General features: G+C 38.6%; 1 pseudogene; it reads left to right on the forward strand.

Moving 5' to 3' along the window:
• The window catches only part of LOC137971438 (E3 ubiquitin-protein ligase SMURF2-like), a 14,025-nt pseudogene that overhangs the window by 166 nt on the left and 8,859 nt on the right, over nucleotides 1-5,000 (forward strand).

Below are 5,000 nucleotides of genomic sequence, written 5' to 3' on the forward strand. Positions count from 1 at the left end.
ACGAAGGGAACAGTAGCAGGTCTTCGTTTGGCTCTCGAAGTGTTGGAAGCGCATCAACAAGCAGAAACGGCGATGTACCTTTACCTGACGCTGTCCTGGAGGAACGAATGCGTCTTTTCAATTCTAGGGGTCCTCGGTAGCAGTCTTAAAGTAGAAGCAAGAAACATCCTTATCCACGAACTTGGACTGTTCACTTTGTGTGCCTTGCAGATCGGTATCAGTGCAAAACACCATCAGCTGTTGAGAAACAAACTTTGCACAAAGCTGGCATAGGAGTAAAAAAGATCAAGCTACTCTTAGATGATGATGCAAGTGCAGTGTATGAGAAGCTTGTCTCGAGTGAAAAGGACGATGTAGGTGATCTGAAGGGGTTTCCTCAATTACGTGAAGCAGGAGGATTTGAGATGCTACATTGCCTACCAAATTGCCGGGATTTAACACCTCTTAAGTGCTCCTGGGCTGCCAAAGAAATAAGAAGTAATTTAGTTGGATTTAATAGTGGTTCAGACTCAGAGGGTAACAATGGCGTAACTGGGTGCATTGTAGAAGGCACAGCAAAATTTCTGACTCTGGAAGTGAATCGTCAGTGAATCCAGGGATGTCCCAAGCTCCACAACAAATACAGGAAGCAAACCCAGTCATAGAAGTTTCCGACTCACCTGTACCTGTACCTGAGGAGAAACAAGATGACATTGATACTGCTTTTGGAAAGGTTGTAACCTTTTGCCGCACAAACATTTGTACACAACCCCGTGGAAGGTCTCCGATGTATGCAGCAAGTCATTGTTACTGGCAGGAAATTGGAATCAGAATCTGACAGTGAAGTCTTAGAGGGGGAGTCAAACTACATCAATGTAGACAGAATGAATCTACTTGACACAGCATTTGAGGAAATTGGGGCTCTGGAAAACCTAATTGCCTCACGCTGGAGGTTTCTTTTTATGGGGAGGCAAGTTGATTCTTTCTGTAAGGTTTTTTTGTAAGCAACATCTTAATGCCTGCAGTAATCTCTCCAATTTACTATTTTCACCATCCCACAATGCAATACTTTTTTTTTTTTGGGGGGGGGGGGGGGGTTTACATAAAAACAATACAAGTTATTTTCCTTGGGACTGTATCAGGCTTCAGTGAACTGAATATCCATTGTTTTCTTGGGGGCCCCCCCCCCCCCCCCAAAAAAAAAAAATGAACTGTATTATGTGAATGTTGAAAAAGGCAAATAAGGAATATCTGACTTGATAGTAATGTTCATTGCTTTGTATTTGAAGTGTTCATTCAAGTGTTCCTCATTGTTTTGTGCTTACCATTTTATTACTGCTTAAATACACTGTAGCTGTGCTTTTTATTCCTACTGTTAGTTTGTTATTGGCAGACGTTCTACAAAATACTCACGCCATGATGTTAACATGTGTCAAATCTCTCACTCAAAAAACTGCTCAGTGTAGTCAAATACTGCAGTGTATTCCTCAGGTAGTTCTACCACTTGACTACAATTATCACCCCTTTATTACATTCAGGTGAGAATGTATTTCAGCAACAAGTACTAAATATCTGTTATTTCTCTAGAAAGCACGTGACTATGGGGGCCCAAGGAGAGAGTTCTTCCGGCTCATACTCACAGCAATTAAAGAAAAGTATTTTGACAATGGCATACGTGAACTTCTTGCAGATGATTATTATATTGTTGGAGTGATAATTGGTGGGTAAGAAATCTCACACTGATTAAAAGTGTAATTATCTTTGTCTGTGATCCCCATTCCAATGCCCTTAGTGTGTCATAGCCTTGACCATCAAGTTCTTTCACTGACCTGGGATGCAATGCTGTGTTTATTTACTTCGTTATAAACAGTATTTACAATAGTAAAATAGTATTTTTGGTTATAGTAGTATTTCCTTTGATATAGGGTTTGACTGCCTGGGTTTCGGCTGCAAAAACCCACCAGAATAAATTACTGCTGCTTCAAAAGTGTGTATCACGTATGATTTTTGAATCCACGAACGCATGTCATTCCTTTTTTTATCTCTTTGAAAATACTACCCATTCAACTACTTTTCTTTGAAGGTGTATCACACTTCATGTGTTTATCAAATAGTTCCTCAACTGAAGCAACCTCTGAAAGATTTCTTAAGTGTAACTTGGTACATGGTACAATGCAAGAGCTTCCTCTTGTGCCAAATATCACATTGAATTTCACGTCTGAATCAACAGCTGAATTCTTTTCTTTGCTTTGGTGCAAAAGTATGGAATTGCGTCCCTTCTCAAGTATGTAAATTGCCCAAACTAGCATTATGTAAGTCAATATGCAGAGCTTTATGATTATTTTTAGCTCTAGAAGGTGAGGAGGATTATAGTGAAGCACCCACAGTAGCCTATTATCTACAATTAATGTATATTTTACATAGTTTTTTCTGTAATTAATGTCTCCACTATGTTGCTTTTGCTATAATTTGTTTTGCTGAGTGTAAGTCATTTGAGTGATGTAATATATCCACATCTGTTTGTAATGTTAATGTATTTTGGTTTACTCCAAATGTAATTATTGCTAATAATTTGGTATCAATGAGCTTAATAGTTATACGAAATTTCAATTATTTTACATCTACACAACTCGTATTGACTTTTCTATGCTATTTGAGAGTTGTGTATGTACTTCATGTCAGTCATGATATAGTTTAATAATGAAAGCTTAAACTGAGTTTTAGGTCTAAGCATCGTTCAGAATGGAAAGGTCCCCCAGTTTTTTTTCAGAAGATCAGCTGGAAAACATCTTTAACAGCATTCAATCCTCAGCAGCTTATCATAATTTACAGAAAGGATTGGACAAATTAGAAGTATGTCTGGTATGGTCCAGCTTCACGTGTTCCCTGTAAAATGCTGTTGTTGGACATGATGAACTGTATTGAATTTATTCTGACCTATGAAATGCAACTAAGTTTCACTTTGTACAGTAGTTATGAAATTGTTACATTAGTAAGAGGACAACATGAAATCTCAGAAAAATATTTTTTGGTGAGGTTATTGTGTGTTGGGAAGAAAAAAAATTTAAAGGCGATTTGGAATTTCTTAATGAAATGAATGTTGCTGTGATGATCAGTCATTACTTTTGTGTTCTCTAAATCAGTGTATAGATGATTAGTAAACAGGCTTGTATTCATTTGAGTTCATTTGTGTCCTCTGATACGTGTAACAAAGGATGTATATTTTATTTGTATGAAAAATTAGGAAAAGTTCTTTCTTTCTCAGTGATGAAAGGTTACATTTTTCTTAAGTCAACAGCAACAGTTTTGAAATTCAACATTTACAGGTCTGCAAACAGTTGCCACTCCTTGTCCACATTTTCAGACCAAGCCCAGCAGCCAAACTTACCATCAAGAAACTTACAAACCTTTTAAAACCAATATTTGCTGAAGATGGATCAAACCAAAGGCGCTTTGAGGGAATTGTGTATAGTGCTTTCTGTAGATCATACCTGAGAGAGGTACAAAGTAAGTACTACCTCATTTGATGGTGTTTACAACAGTTGTAAGCTACACAGTCTCAATAATATTGTTTTTTAAGACAAAAAATATTCATCTGTTATAGTTATTTTTACGTCACCGTGAAAGAAGCTTGTTGTTATTGTTTTAAATCGTTTCTTCTGCACCGCATCCACATCTGGTCTTGATCGTTTTTTGTCATTTCCTGTTTTCTTCACTTCCGTTGATTTTTGATTTTCTGTTATTTTCGATGGGTCAAAAGGCAAAAGTTCGTTTTTCATTCCATCTATGTCCACATCTATCTTATATTCCGTCCTGTATGCACAGTAGGATAACTCTGTTGAAGACAGCACATTGTTCAAGACACAAGAAACTAATAAATTGCGCCGGAGTGAAGGTCCAAGACAACGCCGCTGATGTGCGTCCGTCAATTTCTGCATCGAAATCTGAAGAATTCTTTCCGCTTCGCAGTCCATCTTCTTTAACTTTGCTCTGAATCGCCTTAGTACGCTCACACCACGAAATTGGCTGTTACTTTTAATAGTGAACTGCCCAGTACAGGCGTAGGCCTCTTTGGGCAAGGAATGAAATTTATTATTCTGGAGCGCACTGATTGGCTGAATTTTGATCGCTTGCCCAAAGTGGTCTAAACTTGTAAAGGGCAGTTCACGGCCAATCGACTACGTCGTGTGAGAGAGTTCACTTACCTAAAGCAATTCAGAGCAAAGGTGAAGAAGCTAGCTCGTTGACATCGGCCTTGCTGTCTTTTTAAAGAAACGAGAGTGGAATTTAAAAGGGCAAATGCCAGGTCCACGCGCTCGAAATACAAAAAAGTAATTCAATAACAAGTATCCGATCTGCGATGTTTCAAACAAGTTCAACTTCCGGCCTACAGATTAAGTCTCCTTCGCAGTCATGACGTTCGAAAATATAAATAACTGGAGGCGTCATGTTCAGTATTTACACACGAGTTGTTCACCTATATTAGGAAACGATTGAGCAAGAGCCATATTTTTCAGTAGCTTTCAGACGGGGATGAGAACGTTGTGGAATTTGAAAAATCCAGGATGTTCTTCGCATTTGTTGTCTCGCATGCGTTCTGGGCAAAAACTAAAACAGAGGGCCAGGTTCGAAGCGAAAGTAAGAACAGGCTTGTTTAGTTCGGCAATCCATGAAAGGACAAGCAATAACATCAGTGTGTCTATTTCATGGCTCGCTATATTCGCTACACACATCATTCGGTTGACCTAAAAAAAAAAAAAGTTTCTGCTTATGCTATTAAATTTAAATCGCACATCGATTTAGATTGCCGTTCATCAGCCGTTCCAAAAAATTTGCATCCCTTCGCACGGTTTGTATTATCCGGTCAAATAAATCTACATTCGTTCGCACGGCTTGTGCGATCGGCTGCCGTTTGCTGCTCTCTGATTGGCTGACAAGAAACAATCATCCAATCAGAGAGGAGCAAATGCCGGCTGGCATACGAATCCTTGGAGCTTCGAATGCTGGATTTTTCGATATTA

The sequence above is a fragment of the Montipora foliosa genome, chromosome 9 (genome assembly GCF_036669935.1).
Source record: "Montipora foliosa isolate CH-2021 chromosome 9, ASM3666993v2, whole genome shotgun sequence".
Classification (NCBI taxonomy): domain Eukaryota; kingdom Metazoa; phylum Cnidaria; class Anthozoa; order Scleractinia; family Acroporidae; genus Montipora; species Montipora foliosa.